General features: G+C 37.1%; 1 protein-coding gene across 3 annotated transcripts in view; it reads left to right on the top strand.

Moving 5' to 3' along the window:
- Positions 1-21885, top strand: part of CHRM3 (cholinergic receptor muscarinic 3) — a 516259-nt gene that overhangs the window by 133597 nt on the left and 360777 nt on the right. For 2 of the 3 annotated variants that reach the window (XM_073793631.1, XM_073793630.1), the window contains exon 2: positions 7967-8075. The gene's annotated coding sequence lies outside the window, so the exon portion shown is untranslated. Of the gene's footprint in view, positions 1-4724; positions 4829-7966; positions 8076-21885 lie in introns of those variants that run through there. The other variant, XM_073793632.1, reaches the window with a different exon arrangement.

The following is a 21885-nucleotide window of genomic DNA, read 5'->3' as shown; positions in this document are numbered from 1 at the left end:
TAACTGCCAGGAAGGTCAGTAATCTTAATGGTTGGCCTCACTGTATAAATGCATAGTTTAAGAACAATCTGTGTATATACACATATGGTAGAGGCGTTCCTATCCAAAGCCTTTATCGTGCCCTCTACTTTAGAATTATTGCTTGTTCATTGTTTCTTAATAATATCCTTGATATCAATTTGTAAGTAACCTAAAACATACTTTCTCTAATATATAAGTGGGAAGGCCCTCTTTTTATCCTTATTTAAAATGATACTTCCCTTGCTTAAATGTAGAGGTTAGAGGAGACTTGGGCTAAGAGAGACAGCTGTATGAAATGATGCATCTGAAGTACTGAATGCAAAAGCCACACTTGCTGCCATCCTAAGTGATGAGGTTGTCCTCTTTCTGCCCTAAGCACACAGTATCCTGTTGCCCTGTTTACTTGCAGTCTTTCTCACTTAGTCAAGAGAGATCTGAATGTTAGTACTAAGGAATGCTTACCGCATTTGTCTTTTAGCTGTGCCCTGGGATTAAAGGAAGTGCGATCACTTCCAAAGACTAAATAGCATTTGTGAAATTTGTAAATATTTTAACTCCAAAACATACCCGAGGCATCTCTATACCCAAGATACTAGGAAGCCCTCAACTTTTTGAAAATCGTCATATCCACTTGAGCTAACTATGATTTCTGAATCATAAGTCATTTCATTTCAAGACAAAACTAGGAAAGTATCCAAAGACATGCACGAAGATAGCCATCTAAAAGTCCAGGCTGGTAATGTGAAAAGAGAAAACCCCAACCTGAATATTTTCTATGCTTTTTTGGCTGTCTTCCTTCATACTGTGCTTCCAGGAAACCAAAGGCCTTTTCAGGTTTCAGAATCAAGAGTGCACGGGCTTCTCAAGTACTTGAAAGTAATTATGCATTCTAGCAGACAGCTTAGAAATTGTAAGGGCGCCATTTCCATCTCAATGTAAATGAATATTTTGCCTCTGTGGATGTATTCCGGTAGAAAGCTTCCTCATTCCAATAGTGGGTCCTATGAGGTCTTAAGGTAATAATTAAGCTTGCTTTTCTTTCTTTGTTTTTTCTTTTCTTTCATTTCTTAGGTTTCAAAGGTGACTTTTAAGTTTGCTTTTCTTGGGTTCCATCTCTAATATTCCTAGCATATTTCAGGTGGCCGAGGTAGTCATAGACTGCTAATTTTGTTGCAGTTTGGTAAAGAAATACCCCTTTAACTACCCTGCCTGTTTACATATCTGTTGGTCTAGTAACAATTGTCTGTCTTTGTTTTTATCATCCATAAGTTAACTGGTACATTGACCCTGTTGTCCCTCCTAACTTTAAGGTTCAGAAATTACTTTCATTTGTTCCCAAACTTATCTGTTGTTGTTATTTGAGAATGTTTAAGTGAATAGCTCTCTGATATGGAATTGTGTTAACTTAATTCAGCTCCCAGATTCCACCACCCCACCTAACATCCTAATACCTTAGATGCTCAGGGTCTGTGATGTTCTGCTAAATTCTGCATTTGCAAAGAGTTCTATTCCCAGGAATCTTTCTTTTACTAATAAAAGAATTAGATTGAATCAGATTTGATTCCTACATTTGCTCACTCACTGGCTATTTGGCTGTAAAATTCACTTGATAAGAACTGCAGGTTTTTAAAAGATGGATAGTAATAGCAATTCTGGAAGACATTGAAAAGAAAACAGATACGCGTGTAAAGCCCCCATCAAAGTGTTGTGCACAGGGGAAGGCACATAAGTAACACTGATTATGATGATGCTCCTGCTAAAAAAGGACAGGTAGAGGGCTTCCCTGGTGGCGTAGTGGTAGAGAGTCCGCCTGCCGATGCGGGGGACACGGGTTCGTGCCCCGGTCCGGGAAGATCCCACATGCCGCGGAGCGGCTGGGCCCGTGAGCCATGGCCGCTGAGCCTGCGCGTCCAGAGCCTATGCTCTGCAACGGGAGAGGCCACAACAGTGAGAGGCCCGCGTACCGCAAAAAAAATAAAATAAAATAAAATAAATGAAAATTAAAAAGGACAGGTAGAAGAGGAAAAGGAAGAGAAGCGAGGGTTGGGGAGAAGCAGAAGAGAAAAAAGAAAGGGGAGAGCAGGAGCGTGTAGTGGCTGAAATAATGAGATTGTACCTTTTGGGGAGGGCTTTCCAAATATCTCTTTCTTTCATGTACATAGTTCTCACCTACAGTGCAATTACAAAGCATGATGAGAGACTCTGAAAGGTGGTTTTTCCTCCTTTTTTTTTTTTAAAGGAGAATCCAATAGAAACTGCTTCCCACTTTCTCTGTGTTGGCTTTGCCCTAACTTTTGACCTTTCTGCATTAGCTCACCTCCCCTGTCCCCTCCGTCTGACAGTTTAACCACTTCTGTACCATCGTGACAGCACTGATTCATAAGAGAGCCCTTTATCCACAGTCTGTCTAATGGTTGTGTCAACCCAATTAGATAACGTTGGAGTTTGATTTAAAATTTAAATAGAGTTGGAGGCCGGCTGTCTCTGTTTTGTAAACTACATATGAAAAATAATCCACTGATTTTTGTCTAGTTAATTTAACTGTCCTTTAGTTAAATTTAAGAGAGAAGATGACTGGGACACTAGGAGAGCAAATGTAGACTAAACATAGAAGTTAATTTTCAGTACAACTATTCTTTAAACTCTAATAGCCAATAAACGTAAACATGAAGTGACAGTTGCCTCATTACAAATGTAAACACCCATATAAACCTGCCCAGTAGCAATTTAAACCAGACTTAGAGATATACCTCCTACTTTGCTTATGCCTGAGCCTTTTCCACCGAGGCTGTCCTTCTTTTTGGTTTATTATTTTCTACCTTACCACTGTGGCTATCAAATGCAGTTACTAAAATAGTTAAGCCTGGTGAAAAATAATTTTAGAGTCAACGAAGAAAGAAAAATACTCTTCAAATAGTCTTCAAGTTATGGAAAACCTAGCTAAAATGTATATTTTCATCCGGAATATCACTATCTGCCTCAGACCTAACCATTAGTTTGCTCAGACCATGGATAAATCAGGCGTTAAACTCTTGACATAATCATCATAGGGAAGAGAAGCCACCCACTCACACAGGAGGAGATGCTTCTGATTCCTAGATGAGTAGGTTTCATAGCTTTGCAATCAAGGTCACTTTCCTGCACCTTCACTGGTAAAAGGTGCTTTTGCTCAAACAGAATTCTTTGAATTCTTTGAATTCTTTGAATTTTTGTACCTTTGTTCTCTTATAATGTGATGAGAATAAAAGAACTCACGAGTGGGTGACACTGATTAGAACTGCCTTCAGAGGAAAGTCTGCAACTAAAAAGAGCAGTGAGCTGGATAGCCTCTGGTGGGGTTAGTTTTCAGATGCTGTCTGAGCACAAATCCACACGTTTTTGAGCCTCAACTGTTGCTCTTGTCGAATATTCTCACCCTTTTTTGGATAATGACTTTTGACACTATTCTTTTTGAGGTTCTGCTGAAATAGCTGTCTCTTTTTCTCATATATATGTGTGTGTATGTATCACATATATATAATATATACATATAAAGCCTTTGTGTATAGGAGTTAGCATCATCATATGTTGATTGCTTATGCTAATTGGGAAATATTAAAGTAAACGATGTCTGTTTTAATTAGAGTGGATGGTTTAAATGACTCCATTTCAAAGAAAACTTCAGTCATTCTTATTTTTTAAATCAGCCCCTAAATGTTTCCACTCCTAACAGCAAAATAAATAAATGGACAAACAAACAGCTCTTTACTGAAACAATAGTAATATATTATCTTGCTCGGAGAAAAAAATGAGCTTTCAAATGTGGAGAAGGTCTAGGATGTTATCACCACTTTTAGAAATGTATATACATATCTGTTTTTTTAAACATAAATTTGAACTCAAGCAAATTTTCACTTTCTCAAATAAATTGATGAACTTCAAATAAGTTACCTATAATCGAAAATTTTATTATATGTATCACACTGTGTTCTAATTTTTGTTAAGCTACCCTATGTGGAACTGCCTGTAATTTTAATGAATCTATATGTAATATTTTGTATTCTGCATTTATGTACACATTTCCTTATATCAGCATAACTTTCATACTTATTATAGCAATAAAGCATCATATACATTTAACAATGTAACATTCCGTAGTGTTGAACTGATTGCCTTTTGTTGGGTTATGGTATTAATAATAGTAGTAATAACAGCTACCATTTATCAACTGTTTGCACAATTAGTGTTCTGTTAAGAACATCTTCTTACAATGTAGAGACCAAGCTTAGTTTCTTATATGGCAATGCCTAGACTTTAGAATTTGATATACTTAAGTCTCTACTACCTGTGTGATACTAGTCAAGAAAAAATTCTCTTGTTTCCTCACCTTCAATGTTCTCCTCTGAAAAAAAAAAAAAAGAATAATAATAGCTACTTAGAGGTTGTACCTACCAGAATCTGGCACATGGTAGATGTTTAAGATATGGGAGAAGTTTGTCACTGGGGACTACTTCTAAAGATGATTTAATAACCAAGTGTGTAAAATGAAGACATTTGTACGATTTTGTGCATATTTCCAAATGGTGTTCCAGGATAATTAAGTGGTCAGGGCCACCAACAGTGTTCTAAATGTCCATTTTTTATGTATCAAATCCTCACCAACTTTACCTTTCCATCATTCTTTATTTATTCCTTAAGAAAATAATAGAGCCTGTTGTTCACCAAGCATTGATGAAGTCACTGTTTGACTCCAGGTTGCATCTTGCATGAAGGAGGTGCTGTCCATTCAGTAAGGATCAAAAGACTTGGGGGCAGTGTCCACTGCGAGGTCAGTGAATAGGCAGAAATGTAGGCCAAGTGTATGTGTGTGTGTGTGTGTGTGTGTGTGTGTGTGTGTGTGTATGTTTCCATTGCCATGTCTGTCTTCCCCATGAGACCATAGTTTTTCCTCTTGATGTATCCTATCAATGCACTTGACCAAGATATAGCCTCCTGGGAAAGACACATGTAAATAAATAATAATACAGTATTAATCATAAAAATAGATTTAATGTGCAAAATCTTGTGGCTGTATATTTCTGCCTAAGGGATTAAGGATGGCTACAGAATTCCCTTCTGAATTAAATTCTTTTTCAAGTGAATACCGTCTTACCAGTTAAATAGAGAAGAGCCCAAAGTTAAAAGGTGTAGTCCACCTAGAGAAAATAAGGTGCAAAGTCAAATGTGACAGCATAGATGAGACCTACGTGTCCGGCAGCCATTTTCCTACAGCTGTAATGATCGCGGTAGTTGATTGCTGTTAGAACAAGAGGGGGTGAGAAAGTAAGCAGGGCCAGAAAGAACATACGAAGCTGCTAAGTATCCTGTGACTCCCATGTGACAGGCAGTATGCTGGACTTCTTATGCATATTTTGTCCTACAACTCTCAGAATAACCCTGTTGAAGAGGTGATGGGAATAAGACTTATAGAAAGTAAGTTGTCCAAGGTCGTACAGCAAGAAAATAAGTGGAATTGATGTTCAGACCCAAGTCTTTGAGATCAAAACCCCTCTTCTCTTCACCGAGATGCAATTAAAATTTAAATGGGAAACCACTTAAGTGTCATTCCATTTATTGGGGTGTAATTAACTTCTCTAAAGATAAATCTTTGGGATTTTATTCTGTGTTGTCTCAAACTTAATCAAAAGCACAAAGCGGACGTGCTACAAAACATTATTTTAACTTTCTTTGATATCTTTCAAATGCAAATACTTCATCTATGGTTTCCTTGTGTTATGTAGCAGATTCTTTTTTATATAGTCTTTGTGCTTTGTTTTGTTTTGCTTCATCACCTGTTTATCCATCCTTAGATATGGCCCACCATTTGCCCTTCTGTGGGATAGATGGAGTGTCTTTTACCTGCGTAGGGTTTCTCCGTTTGCTCTCGTAATCTTCTTCTTCAGACCTTCAGCAAAAACAACAAAACAAAACTGGTTGCCTAAGTTATCTGCCTTTCTTGAGGCTGGCACATATGGGAAGAGAATCAGAGCCCTGGAGGTTTGATTTCCTTCATGAGAACTTCATTCTGCTGTATTGAAAACTGACATCCTGGTAGCCAGATTTCTCCATCCATCCTCATGGGCCCAGCCTGTGTGCCAGATTGAGTGTGGCTGAATTTACCTTCCTTTCTGGTGCTTCCTCCAGGGAAGAACCCCACTGTCCCCAGAAAAACTCCTGCTATATTCATAATATTGCATTGTCCATGGGTCTTTGTAGGGAAGTGGATTCCCACCTCCTGCTTCCAATCTGCCCTGAAGCAGCCCCTTTCTCTAGTATCATCCCCTCCAAATTGAGAACTAACAGTTTTCTAGACCAGAAATCAGCCAATGATTTCTGTAAAGGGTCAAATAGTAAATATATTTTAGACTTTGCAAGTCATACTATTTTTTTCACAACCTCTCAACTCTACTGTTGTAGCATGAAAGTAACCAGAGACAATATGTACGTGAGTGGTTGTGGCTGTATTCTCATAAAACTTTATTTACAGACTCTGAAATTTGAATTTCAAATAATTTACACTTATATGATTCTTTTAACTTCCTCCAACGATTTAAATGTGCAAAAACCATTCTCAGCTCACGGGCTACCCCAAAACAGGCAGCAGGCTATGGTTTGCCAGGCCCTGCCCTACATAGGCAGGGTGCTGAGACGCTGTTCGTCTGCAGGGTAAATTAGGGTCTGACCATCAGAGTCTCCAGTCTGGCTGCTTCTCTACAGCATCTCCAATCCAAAGCAGCACTTCTTAGTTTCCTGTGATCATGAAGTTTCTACCTGGAGTCTTTAGTCATTTCAGTTTTCTCCTCTGTTGGGATCTGACCACAGGAAAGGTGATTAGATTTTGTTAGCCAGCTGATGGCCGACCTAGAAGTGAAAGGTGGATTTTTTCTTTTCTCCCTCTCTGGAAAATTTTTGTTACTTTACCTTTTGCTGTTCTTCCGAAACCTCTCCAATTGAACTAAATTAAACTGACTACTGACTAGTTTGTAATTCTTTGAATGATTCTATTTGAACTTCATTCACATGATTTTTACATGTTTCTTCCTACTTTTTCCTGAGATTGTGTTGCAAACAGGAAGACAAGTTTGGCAAGTAAGTGAAAGGACTGACAAAGCAAAAAGTGTGACTTGAGACAAAAGATATTTGCCAATTCCTACTTCTGTTGATGCTGTTATTCATTTATTTACTCAGCAAATATTAGTGTGTGCCAGGTACTGTATCCCAAAACAAGATCTCACTTTACATTTTGGCATACAAAGATGAGTAGAATACAGTGCTTGTCTTCTGACAGTTTTAACAGTTTCTAACAGGGAAACAAAGATACGTCTTTATATAATCCTCCTGGTATCTGCTTTTCATATTGTAATTTACATGGAGCACAAGTAAGCATAGGAAAAAGTGTGTGCTTGGCACACTCCACATGATACGGAGAAGAAGCATAAGCTATAGAATAGGGACTTGCACCAACCGCCCTGCTCCTCTAAGCCTTAAGTGTTGTAAAGTGAGGAGATTACCTACATTGCAGTTTTGTTGTCAAGACTAAATGAAATTCCATACAGAGACGTCCTATAAATGCTCAGCACATAGCCCCGCCCCCCAAAAATTTACATCAGAGTATGTTAATTTTTTTGGTTCAGTTTGTTATTGATAAGTTTATAGCCTCCAGTAATGTGATACCAGTTTACTACTAAATTATTACTTCCTAATTGCTTCATAATCACTAAATTTATTCTTTACTGACTGTACAGTGTGTTTCCACTGCTATATTGCTCATAATATGGAAAACAGAGGTGTGTAAATTAAAGCCCTTTCATTGGATTGCTTGTCAGACTTTTTTTTTTTTTTTAATGCTGCAGGTTGGAAAGATGCTCTTGTGCAAATGGTACGAAATGGTGTTTACTGACTGTCCACTCTTTGTGTGCCTGCTTAGGTCTGAACAGTGATGGCGCTTGTTTCAGTTATGAGTCGCTCAGTGGACTGTGGATTGACTGAACTGTACCCATTCCCATCATGATGTACACCGCCAAGGCTCCTCACTAGTAAGTATTCTCTGTTCAGTACCATTTACATGGTTATATATTGAGCTCTTCAGCACAGTGTGCACTTACCTTGCAAGAAGTGTACAAAATACTTGCGTTTGTTTTGCTGTTATGAAATTGGCTAGACTTAGTCTATGTACCAACCAACTGCAAAAGGAAAAAATAGGTTTAGATGTATCTGTTATGTATATGTGTGCATATTGATATGGTAATATATATGTATCTAAATAGGCAGAGTTTAGAAGTGTAGAATTTTACCTCTCTTTTAACTGAATAAAAAGTTGCAGTGTCTTTTGGTTCTTTAATATCATATAAATCAGTGTAAGCCTGAAAATTTTACTTAGTTTAATATTGTGAAACAGTTCAATTTTATTGCAGTTTTATCTAACAGGGTATCTAATACACTTTCACTTACACAAGTATCATACGGGTAATTGACATAGGTTGTTTATGGTGTCATTGAAAGGAAATTCTACTCAATTCCCTTAATTTTAGTTCCAGCTCCAACATTTATCATCTGACTAGTCCCTTAAATATCTAGGGCTCAGTTTCTTCATCTGCAAAATGAGAGGAAGAATTTCTGCTTTACCTAATTCACAAGATTAAAGGACGAATAAGATAATGAATGTGAAATTATTAACAGTAAAACCCCATAAAAATAGATATCGTCTGTGGCTGACTATTATTACAAGTAGGGAGCTGGAAATAAAGTTGTGACCACAGTGTTCTTTTTAAATTGGTTAATAGAGTCTAACATTTTATTTGTTATTCACCTAAGAGATAAATGATAAAATTACACTTAACGTTAACTCATGACCCCAATTATTTTTTGTATTTCAGAAAGTTATGTTTAAATGAAATATGAAAAAACACTTTTCTCACACACACTGCACACACAAATCCCCACCAACCATAATAATTAGGTTTCTACTTCTGATCTCCAGGATGTTTACTCTATTATAGTTTATTTTTAGGTGTTTTATTCTTGGAGGAGACAAGATACACTAGATACTTATTATGTATCATTTAATTTCAGGATCCCAAGGGAGCAACATAGAAATTCGATCAGATATTACTCCTTCAGTTTAATGTATTAATTTTTTTGTTTACTGAAATCTCTTTAACACCTCATCTGACCATTCTCTTTAGCCAACAGAATACAGCTAGCCTGTTTAAAATAAAAGACTGTAAATGAAAATCTTGACAACTATATTTAGTAATATTGAGAAAGACTTTTCCACTAAAATTAAACAAATTATTATGTAACCGGGTCAGTGCAATAAAACTGGTTTGGAAATTCTTTTCCAGAAATTAGTTATGATTACCATTGAAGAGGCCATGGTTTATTACACAAATAAAATTTTTACATATAAGTGAAACAAAAATCTTAAAAATAGGTAACATACATTCACTTGCTGATATTGTAGTGTAGTCCTTAAGTATGGTGGTGGGGCCAGGGGTGGAGCAGGGAGTGGTAGAGTCAGATTGCCTGGGGTTACAACCCAGTTTCATCATTTTCCTGCTTTGCAGTGTTGAACAAGTCACTTAACCTCTCTGTGCCTTAGTGTGCTCATCTGTAAAATGGGTCTAATAATAAGAGTATTTATCTCATAGGGTTGTTGTGTGAATTACATGAGTTAATGTGGTCAAGCTCTTAGGAGCACTGTGTGACAGTAAGTAGCCAATCAGCATTAGTGATTATTATTCACTGGATGAGCATGGGATTTTGGTGCTGACTACAGATTTTGGAATCAGAAAGTCCTAGGTTCAAAACCATTAATGAATTAATGGTGAAATCTAAAGTAGTTACTGAACTTTTTGAAGCCTCGGTTTATGAGAAATAGAATGGGAATAATTATAATATACTCCATAATGCTTTTGTTAGGATGGTGGAACACAGCATCTGGCAAGAAAGGGTAGGCTATCACCATTGGGAATTGTGGAGGTATAATTGCAAATTACTATGTAATGCAATTATAAAGTAATGTAAATGAGAGATTCTCTGATTCTGAAAGTGTCTTTGCAATACGTTGTATTTAGGGGACTTTTAGAAATGTGTTCAATTATAGGATTTGCTTTGTTAGATCCACAATTTCAAAAACGACAGACAATAATTTAAATCAAATTACAAGTACAAACATAACAAATACGGCATCCTGATTTAAAAAATAAAGGTGACAAAAATCCATTGGCCTTTTTTAGGCCTAACAGAGAACATCAGCTCATTATTTAATTTGTTAGGAAGATTGGGCTGTTACCACATTTAAAATGACTTTCTGGAAAGAAAAGGAAGAAAGAGGAAAGGAGATGGAAATGTAGAATATGTGTCACAAAACAATGGAGAGTGAGGGTTTGAACTTCCACTTTCATAACCCTAGGCTCTAAGACAGACTCTCTACTTGTTCTTGTTATGAAGAAATTTCAAGTATTGTCTTTTGGGTTTGTATTGGACAAAATTCAGTAGTTGGAATGGGTGGCATTTTTCGAATGAGTCACGATTTGTTTCCAAGGTGGAAAATACTGATAAGCTGGGGCCGTAATCCAAGAGTAGATTGTCTGGCTGCTATATGTCAGTCAGAACAGAAAGCTCAGTCTCTTTCTCTCACGTGTTAATTATACACCATCTGAAACAATGGCGGTGTTGGGTCTGGTCCATCTCTGTATCCATCTAAATCAGCAGCCAGAGAGTCTTTTGCATGTCAATGGAATGTGACTTGTCTGTAACTCAGATTATAACATTACTGAATGCTTCTGTGCGCACTCCCTTTTATTCTTGTTGCTTATTTTTGCAATACCTTTAGCCTTTATAGAGTTTGTGCCTGACATGGAAAATCATGTTTCTGGAGGAGGCTTTTGAGGGTAAAGGTTTTGGAGGTGGATTCCTAGGTAGGAGCCCACAAACCATGGATGTGGTGTTAGGCTGGACTGCTGCTTTGCTGACCCTGCTTGGGGCCCCGGGTGAGAGATGACCATGGTGCTTATTCTGTCCTGCTTCTCCTGGGCCCTGCCTCATTCCATACTTGCAGTCCTTTAATGTGGCCAGCGTTCACATTTTGACCTCTCATATTAGGATTTAGGGTGTAATAAAATGAAAAAGCAGGGTCATGATGTTGGAACACAGTCGTACTCATGTGTCCTTATTTCCATGACCATTATGGATTTGTGATGTTAATCTTAAAAACTGTTCGTGACTTTAGATGTCTCCTTCTAAAGGAGTCTGACTTAGATGTCAGTCTAGTATTTCATAAAACAATATCTCTAAAAACTAGAGAGAAGTACCAGAGTTTGGAGGAGACCTCGGGTATTCAGAACTGAAGTCTCCTGTAATTTGGAGACAGAGATAGATGAAGTGTCTGTATCAGTGGGACTTTAACAACAGGCACACTTTGTCAGGCTATAAGTCTAAGCGTAGCATCATCCAGATAAAGGGAACAGTTTAAGCCTCCCATTCACAGTTGTGAATGAGCGGGAGGTATTCGAGGACAAGCAGAAGATGAGTCCATTAAAGTTGAATGTCTGCTGCAGAGTCACCGGAAGTGGAATCAGATGACTTGTTAGTGCCCTGGGGGGGGCTTTATGTGGCCCCCTCTTGTTTTCCTGCTGCAGAACCCCTCCACCTGTTTGCTGGCCACCTGTTTGCTGACCAAGCCCTAGCTAGAAGCACCCCAGCCTTACCTGTGTGACACCGCAAGCCTCCTAATGTTTGCAGATACTGCCCATCAAACTCTGATGCTTCCTTCCAAACTCATTTTACCTGCTCTGCCACCTATGAAAACTTCCTTAATCCTCTTAAAATTGACTGTTGCCTCCTTTTCTTTAACCTCTGTACTGTATAGATGCCTCTTTGATAGAACACATTCACTTCTTTTGCAATAATTGGTTGACATTTCTGTCTTTGTCTCTTTGGGCTGCTAAAACAGCACCATTAACTGAGTAGCTTATAAACAACAGAAATTTAATCACAATTCTAGAAACTGGGAAATCCAAGATCAAATCACTGGCAGATTTTATGTATGGTAAGGGCCTGTTTCCTAGAAAGCCATCTTTTTGCTGTGTCCTCACCTGGTGGAAGTGGCAAAGGGGCTTTCTTGAGCCTCTTTTATGTTTCATAAGGGCACTAATCCCATTCATGAGAGCTCCACCCTCATCATCTAATAATCACCTCCCAGAGGCCCTACCTCCAAATACTCTCACACTGGGCATTAGGATTTAACATATGAATTTGATGGGGTGTTCAGTCTATAGCAGTATCCATCTTTCCTGTTACATTCTTGGTTTATTGAGGGCACTCCTTGTCTTAGTCAGTAAAATTGTTATTAATGTAAGTCAGTAAAAAGTATAAACAGAAAAATGAAAAGTGGTCACTTTCAGCATACCATGAAGGTTGTATCATTTAAACATTTTTAGCCAAAGATAACAGGAATTTTGAAAATGTATAACTCACTCTACTGACTTCCTTAGTAGTTTATCATTAAGCATATTGTTTTTAGAACAACATTTCAACAATGATGAGAATTATTTGACCTCATCTTGACTGAAGTTAGCATGATTTCCTCCATGTAAATAAGACAACAGTTCTTAGGATTTTATATTATTATATTAACTGTATATAATACATTACTACATATATGTGTATATATATATATATATATATACACACACATATATATTTCATGTTCATAGAGGGTGTCAACTACTAATTTTATTTGAGAGAGGAGGAATATATCAAGTGTAATCAAAGGTTCCTCTAGGTTCAAGCTGTTTTTTAAAAAAACTTAGAGGGAAACATAACCAAATCCCCAAAAGCCCTCTAAGTCAATAAACAAAACCTTTGTTATAGAGCCAACTGAAATTTTATCTGAAATTTATTTCGGTAACTGTATATCACTCAGAGGAGGACTTAAAATTGTTTAGGTTAAATATTCTTGAATAGTACTGTTTTAATAGGAAAGCCCGTTAAGTCCACCAAATCAGTATGGAAACACTCTGACTCTCATCTTTGTTACTTAGTGTACATCAGTCATACACAGAGGAGTCAATATGGGCCGACTAGGAAGAGTTATAAGTAGCACAGGGTATCTCAAGCCATTCAGCTTTCACAGATGGCTGTAGACAGATAAGTGGAAAGCATTAAGCTAATAAAGACATCTTTAAGAGAGGAAAATGGGCTGACAGGGTACTCCAGTTTTCAGTGCATGAGCTATTTTAGCTTGACATGCTTTAAGCAAAAAGGCATAATGCTTGAATGAATCCTATATTAAGAATATTCATCCAGTTGTGTAAGCAGAAATATAGTGGAGTAATGTAGGTATTATCACAGTATGCAAGCTTTGATATGCTCAAGTAGGTTGAGAAATGCAGCAAGAATAATATTCTTCAAAGAACTGGGAATTTTTAAAACTGTGCCCAAAGGTAACATTTGATAGAATTCCAGGTTGTTTCCTGATAACTTTGTTAGTCTCTATTTTATGTATTAGTCTTGAAACTACAGTAACTTGGTGACCATTTTCTGACATTCTTTTTAGCTAAAGGACCTAGAGTTGCATGTTGAAATTTAATGATAATGCTGATAATGGCCACCATCTACTAAGGTAGTAACTATGCAGTGGGGTTTCACTGTACAGCATCCTTTAAGATTCACAACAGCTCTGCAAGGATGGCTTTATCTTCTCTTTACAAAGGAGGAGATGTATAATGTGCAGGGTACCCTACCAATTTATATGCATATTTCTATAACCTAAATTTGTGACAGCTTCACCACTATAGAATGATACATAAATATGGAGGCGCATAATACTTTATATGTGGAATTAGAAAACTAATTTTACTTTTAAAATAAAATTAATTTTGAAAATATATGCTTCAGGTTTTAAGTCATGCTTATTTAATATTCTGAAGAATAAATAGCTTATAGCATTATAATTAAAGATTTCCCCTTTTATCCTTCTCCAGCAATTGATATGGATAAAAATGAGAATCTGTATCTGTTAGAGACATGTCCTCAAGCAGATACAGGCAGGTGTCTTTCAGGAGAACGCATTAACCATTTTTAAGATTGAACCGTTTATCCTTGAAGTCAGATAATATCTTCATTTAACAAGTTTTATTCCATTTTATTTTTTTCACATTAATGGTCAGTGTCAATACCATGGTATGAGCATGTGTGGAAGCATTAATTGATTGATTCCACGAGATGAAGACTAATATTCTTGGTCTCAATAAGTATCTTATATCCACTAACATCCCACCAGATGCTTTCACATGAACTCTTTCTTTTCAGCTCAATTAGTTGAAAAGAATTCTGTTGATTCATCTCACATTTTGCTTCTCTGTATGATGGACAGAGACCACCAGGGTTTTACTGTCCCTTAGATGTGCCACTCAACTGCTCTATTTACCCAAACAAAGAAAATATAAATGTAATACCAAATATGCCTAGGAAGCAGAGATAGTTTTGAAGAAGCAGTGTTTTTTTTGTTGTTTTTTTTAATTAAACAGCAGGTGCTTTTTAAATTAAGCACCTGCTGGGGCTTCCCTGGTGACGCAGTGGTTGAGAGTCCCCCTGCCGATGCAGGGGACACAGGTTCATGCCCTGGTCCAGGAAGATCCCACATGCCACGGAGCGGCTGGGCCCGTGAGCCATGGCCGCTGAGCCTGCGCGTCCGGAGCCTGTGCTCCGCAACGGGAGAGGCCACAACAGTGAGAGGCCTGTGTACCACAAAAAAAAAAAAAAAAAAAAAGAAGCACCTGCTTTTTAATAAAGAAGATAATTATAATATTTAGAAGTCATTTGAAATTTAAGGGGATTACATTACCTGAAAAGAAAGTCATGTTTTAAATTATGTTAGTTAAATATATGAAACTGGAGAACTTAGGTATCCCATGTATTCATTCAACAAATATTCATGGACTTACTTCTATGTAGTAGGCCCTGGGCTATGAACAATAAACAAAGTTCCTGTCCTCATGGAGTTTATATTTCTAGGTAGCCACTGGGGAGTGAGGGGGCAGGTGGTGGAAAGAAAGGAAGTAGAATAGAATATGTGTGCGTTTATGCATATATATATATATATATATATATACGCACACACACGTATACACATATATTTATATAGAGTGATATATATCACTAAATACATGTATATACAAATAGTAATAAACTTAATTTTAAATAAAAGCCACTTCTTTTATAGCAAAAAGAATTCTTGTTTTGAACTTTCTCTAAAGCGTTTCTGTAGCAAAAAGAATTCTTGTTTTGAACTTTTTCTAAGTTTCAGATTACAGAGTTTGAAATTCTTACTCACCAAAACTTCATATTTTAATCATTTCCAGAAAGGGAAATTCTGATAACATATCTCAGTCATTATTTTTAAATAGTTCATATGTTTGCTATCTTATTTTCTTTATTCATTTTAAGAATATTTGTAGGTGTTCCAGAATCTAAAGGAGAAATCCCCGAGACTATTTTGTACATCACCAGGTTGCACTGAGAGTGCAGTCGGCTGATGGGGGACAGAAAACTTGAACCCTGTGAGACCCAAAGGGGGAAAAATTACACTGAAGGAAGGGAAGCGATTTCTAAATTTTTTTTGTTCTTTAATCGAAGTTCAAGTCCTCTCTGTGTTGAAACACGGAATAATGCGGGCATGTTGTGCTTGTATTACCTAATTGCACGAAAGTTGGTTATGGAACCAGATTTGTTTCATATAGGTTATTTAATAAGAAGTGTGATATCAGATGTGCACCTAGTGCTTGTGACAAAAGGAACAATTCAAAAATTGGAAAAACAAAGCGTCAGCCGTGCATTCACTGTTATGAGCCAGTTTTCCAACTGGACAGTGAGTCAATCATTTTTAGTGGTTTTGGATACAATATAATGACCTCTTTATTAAGCTCAGCAAGTAAGTGGATATTAAACTCTGTTTACTTTGATTGCAATGATAGATAAAGTAGACCATTCCTTTGGGGGAAGACGAAAAACCTTATAACAGTGCAGTCATTTAAAAAATATTTCTTTCTTTCCATGAATCACAGGTTCATGTTTGAAAACTTACCTACTTTTTAACTCTGAATACATGGTTTTTGTGACTTTCTCAAATCAAGATCATTTGACTTTAATGCCACTGATGTAAAAATCAGTGCTTGATACACAAATGTGCCACAAAAGATTTCGTAGCTGTTCTTACTTCATTTTTGAATTTAGTTTTTAAAAAAAATCTAGGTTAGAAAATAATGTCAAATGATTAGGTCTAATGGCTTTTTGATGATGGGGTAAAAAGACTGTTGAGGTGGAGTAACGCCAATAGTGCCTCAGTGCTAATTCTGCTGTTTTTCATTACTCCATTTAGGGAGCAAAAATAAAGAAATGTCTGCCAAAGTAAAAACTGTTGACAAATTGGGTCCCTACCCTAGGTACTAACAACCTGCAAAATGTAGCACTTGAATAATAGAGTAATTAAAACTGAATTTTTTTGAGTGTCAAAACTGTATAATCATATCAAATAATGCAGAAAAATAAATCGACTGAAATACTCTGAATATTAAGCCTATTAAAATACATTAAACAGATTATGGTAATGTCAGAGGCTTCCTTACTTAGGTTAGGGTTGCATCTGCACCTTTCACAAGGAAGAGGCACGTAAGTCGCAAGGTAGAGGTGGCAAATTTAAGGCAAAGAAAAACCCTGTATATATAAAGAGTTCTAGGTTGTTTATTTCAGTTTTTTTATAGCTCTCCCTGGAAAATTAACACAAAGCAGGGCACATAGGAGAAGGAAATAAATGTTAGGTGAATTGAATGATGTTCCTGTTTATTAACTTGAGAGATCAGCTACAAGTTTAGAATACATTAATAAAAGTGTTTATTTTTTTTAATCTTAAAGAGTAACTGGGTCATGGACTTTAATCTCATTATTTCCTTCATGTGTTGGGCTAGGGGGCCCTCAAGGGCTGTGCAGAGTAAGGAAAAGATAATTAAGAGAGAGAATCCTCTTCCTTTGTTCAGACTCTCTTCTTCCTGCTAACGAGAAAGGTGAGAAAGGCGACTTGATCACATTGTTCCTGACACCCACACTTCTTTGTTTTGCTGGCTGCTGAACAAAACTAGTCCTGCTATCTAAATTCTCTGTCAGTGTTGTTCAAACTTCAGGGATGACCTAAGAGTCAATCATAAAATCAATTTAGTATGTTATCATCAGCATTTTAAAATGAAATATAATAAAATAAAGACTATATTCCATAATTACTTTTAATAACTTGTATATACATGTGTGCCTGACTTACATGGTAAAATGTGTTTTTTACTGAGGGTCACAGTCAAAACAGAAAACCAGTGTTATTAATCTAATCCCCTTAAATTCTTCTCAGCCTTTTTTCTTGGGTAATTTGTCCTTTGTAACTCATACATTTTCAAAATCTTCACCTCATTTACTTTTTTCTGTCAGTTTAGATAGTAGCTCTTTAGTTTCTCAGTGTCTTCATCTTTATAGCCAACTCTTAGTATAGTGAGAACTGGAAGAAGTGCTCACTAGATGTTTGTTGTTTGAAGCAATGAATTAATGGTATTCTAAAAAGAACTACAATTTTGTGAGTCCAAATGCCAATTTATTTATTAATTTCACCCTTTTTCTCTTCCCTTAAACCCTATTATGGTTACTGCAGGTGCCACCATGCAGTTACACTTTAGAATTTGAGTCATTTTCTCAGTTCCCTGGCCTCTTTAATCAAGATGAGTGACCAATCCAGGTGACTCTATCACTTAATAGCCTTTAAAACAATCTTCTTCTTTACTTTGCCATGACTACTATGTGGCCCTGCAGTTTATACCTAGATTGTGGCCATAAACATTTTAATATCTATCTGACTCCAGCACTACTCCCTACTAGCATGTCATTGCCCTTGCCGTTGGGATTCTTTCGGACACACAAATCTGAATATTTTACTCTTTGGGTAAATATCTCCTGTAGCCATACTCCCTTTGCCTTGAAATTTACAATCCAGACACATTTGAATGAGAATAAAATGCCCTACAATATCTGATTTCAAGATATACTCCAAATGTATCCAGCCACACCCTATCATGCACCAAACATTTGAACTTGGGTTAGCATTCTAAACTATTACCTGAGTTACAGTCTTTTGTATAACTCGGCCAGTGGACTAACGCATGTTCTCCTCTTTGCCTAGAATGACGTCACCTTTTCTTTTTTTTTTTTTTCTCCTTTGTGGTACGCGGGCCTCTCACTGTTGTGGCCTCTCCCATTGCGGAGCACAGGCTCCGGACGCGCAGGCTCAGTGGCCATGGCTCACGGGCCCAGCCGCTCCGCGGCACGTGGGATCCTCCCAGACCGCAGAACGAACCCGCGTCCCCTGCATCGGCAGGGGGACTCTCAACCACTGCGCCACCAGGGAAGCCCAACGTCACCTTTTCTTATGCCTGGAAAATGACTACACATCCGTCAACATATGGGTCAAGGTTTTGCCTCATGTAAGAATATTGAGTCACCTGAGTCAGCTCCTCTGCTGTTACTTACTAAGTATGTAGGGAACTGATAATCCTTCGCTGTCTGTATGTTCATCCTCCCGTCCCTAACTGGACTCTGAGCTTCTCCTGCAGAAGTATTTTCAGTTCTCCATTGTAACCCTAGATAGAACCTGTCACAGTGCTGGACACTTGGAGGATGCTCAGTAAACACGGGCTGAGTGAATTCTTGTCTCAGAAACATCTAAGAACAGTCACAGCCATTCCCCATCACTTTTCCTTTTCCTTTCTTTCCCTAAGACTGTGAGTTTTATAACCTGTGAAAAGATCATATAAGCAAAGCAATTTGTCTCCGTTATTGTCTGTAGAAAGCCACTGATAACCAGTGAAAGCTCTGAACTTGGGTTATGATCTTTTTATATGGATTCACCAATTCATAGGTCTGGTAAGAGTATCCCTACGGTGTATTTCCTAAAGGAATGTTCTAATATGAGCTTGACTACTTATCTAAACACATATATTTAAAATCAAATCTTGGGTTTCAGCTTAACTTTGACCTTAACCTTGACATTGAATACCATTATATAACACGTTTTCCCTAATTTCTTCATTACAGTCAAACATTTTTAATTAAATGCCAACAACTGACCTATTAAACTATTGCATCAGATTTTAACACCAAATTCAGAGGGGTTGATTTTTATAAATATAAGATTTCCTTCATAAGATTTCAGGAAAAATTAGGTAGAATTTCAAGACAGCACAGTGATTGGGTTAATTTGGTAAATAAGACATTACTGTTAGTGCAGGAAGCTAATTAACATTTATTGTGCCTGAGTTAATTATATCGTTACATTTCACTGGATGATCATGGGAATGTATATTTTATAAAGGAAGATATTGCATTAACTCCTTAACTGCAGATATATGTAACACTAGTCCAGTGACTATGATATACCTTACCCACTCTTTCCCCCTTTTTGTCCTTGCAGAGCCAGTTTTCACACAATTGATCATTCCCAATGTGGCGTGCAAATCAGCCATTAAGGGGAAATGAAACATTGCATGTCCCTAGTCTGTTTGTTTTGGAATTAACAGCAGTGGATCTCACATTGCACTTTTCCAAGTAAATTTAAGAGTGATGGATGAACTAACTACGTACCACTTATTCATAATAAAAGGTACAAACGGTGAAGTATGGCACATTGTATGCAGAATTCTCTGGGACCAAACATTTATGTATGCGAAGAACAGGAACAAAACATAGAAAATTTTTGTTTTGTAAAAATTGTTAAGTGATATACAAGCAAATTAATTAGAATATGTATCAATACCTCTTAGTTAATAAATTTACAGTAATGTTTACAAAATGAAATATTGTTAAACTATTTTTGCTAAATCTCTTTTAGTACCTTCAGCTGTTTTATTGTAACTCATAAGCTAACTGATATTTTTAAAGACATTTGTTTTTATGACCATTAATTTTCCATATTTTTATAAACTTGAAAATACAAAAAGTAACACAAACACCTCTAATCTTAGCAATGAAAAACTCCAAAGTAAGTTTTTTCTTTTTTTTTTTTTAACATCTTTATTGGAGTATAATTGCTTTACAATGGTGTGTTAGTTTCTGCTTTATAACAAAGTGAATCAGTTATACATATGTTCCCATATCTCTTCCCTCTTGCGTCTCCCTCCCTCCCACCCTCCCTACCCCACCCCTCTAGGTGGTCACAAAGCACCGAGCTGATCTCTCTGTGATGTGCGGCTGCTTCCCACTAGCTGTCTATTTTACGTTTGGTAGTGTATATATGTCCATGCCACTCTCTCACTTTGTCAAAGCTTACCCTTCCCCCTCTCCATATCCTCAAATTGATACTCTACTAGGTCTGTGTCTTTATTCCTCTCTTACCCCTAGGTTCTTCATGACATTTTTTTTTTCTTAAATTCCATATAAATGTCTTAGCATACGGTATTTGTCTTTCTCTTTCTGACTTACTTCACTCTGTATGACAGACTCTGGGTCCATCCACTTCATTAAAAATAGTTCAATTTCGTTTCTTTATATGGCTGAGTAATATTCCATTGTATATATGTGCCACATCTTCTTTATCCATTCATCTGATGATGGGCACTTAGGTTGTTTCCATCTCTGGGCTATTGTAAATAGAGCTGCAATGAACATTTTGGTACATGATTCTTTTTGAATTACGGTTTCCTCAGGGTATGTGCCCAGTAGTGGGATTGCTGGGTCGTATGGTAGTTCTATTTGTAGTTTTTTAAGGAATCGCCATACTGTTCTCCATAGTGGCTGCACCAATTCACATTCCCACCAGCAGTGCAAGAGTGTTCCCTTTTCTCCACATCCTCTCCAGCATTTATTGTTTCTAGATTTTTTGATGATGGCCATTATGACTGGTGTGAGATATCTCATTGTAGTTTTGCTTTGCATTTCTCTAATGATTAATGATGTTGAGCATTCTTTCACGTGTTTGTTGGCAGTCTGTATATCTTCTTTGGAGGAATGTCTATTTAGGTCTTCTGCCCATTTTTGGATTGGGTTGTTTGTTTTTTTGTTATTGAGCTGCATTAGCTGGTTGTAAATTTTGGAGATTAATCCTTTGTCAGTTGCTTCATCTGCAAATATTTTCTCCCATTCTGAGGCTTGTCTTTTGGTCTTGTTTATGGTTTCCTTTGCTGTGAAAAGCTTTGCAGTTTAATTAGGTCCCATTTGTTTATTTTTGTTTTTATTTCCATTTCTCTAGGAGGTGGGTCAAAAAGGATCTTGCTGTGATTTATGTCATAGAGTGTTCTGCCTATGTTTTCCTCTAAGAATTTGATAGTTTCTGGCCTTACATTTAGGTCTTTAATCCATTTTGAGCTTATTTGTGTGTATGTTGTTAAGGAGTGATCTAATCTCATACTTTTACATGTACCTGTCCAGTTTTCCCAGCACCACTTATTGAAGAGGCTGTCCTTTCTGCACTGTACATTCCTGGCTCCTTTATTAAAGATAAAGTGACCATATGTGCGTGGGTTTATCTCTGGGCTTTCTATCCTGTTCCCTTGATCTATATTTCTGTTTTTGTGCCAGTACCATACTGTCTTGATTACTGTAGCTTTGTAGTATAGTCTGAAGTCAGGGAGCCTCATTCGTCCATCTACGTTTTTCGTTCTGAAGATTGCTTTGATTATTCGGGGTCTTTTGTGTTTCCATACAAGTTGTGAAGTTTTTTGTTCTAGTTCTGTGAAAAATGCCAGGGGTAGTTTGATAGGGATGGCATTGAATCTATAGATTGCTTTGGGAAGTAGAGTCATTTTCACAATGTTG

The sequence above is a fragment of the Tursiops truncatus genome, chromosome 16 (assembly GCF_011762595.2).
Source record: "Tursiops truncatus isolate mTurTru1 chromosome 16, mTurTru1.mat.Y, whole genome shotgun sequence".
NCBI classification, from domain to species: Eukaryota; Metazoa; Chordata; class Mammalia; order Artiodactyla; family Delphinidae; genus Tursiops; species Tursiops truncatus.
The sequence above is the reverse complement of the archived record's forward strand: the minus strand, read 5'-3'. Positions and strand labels throughout refer to the sequence as shown.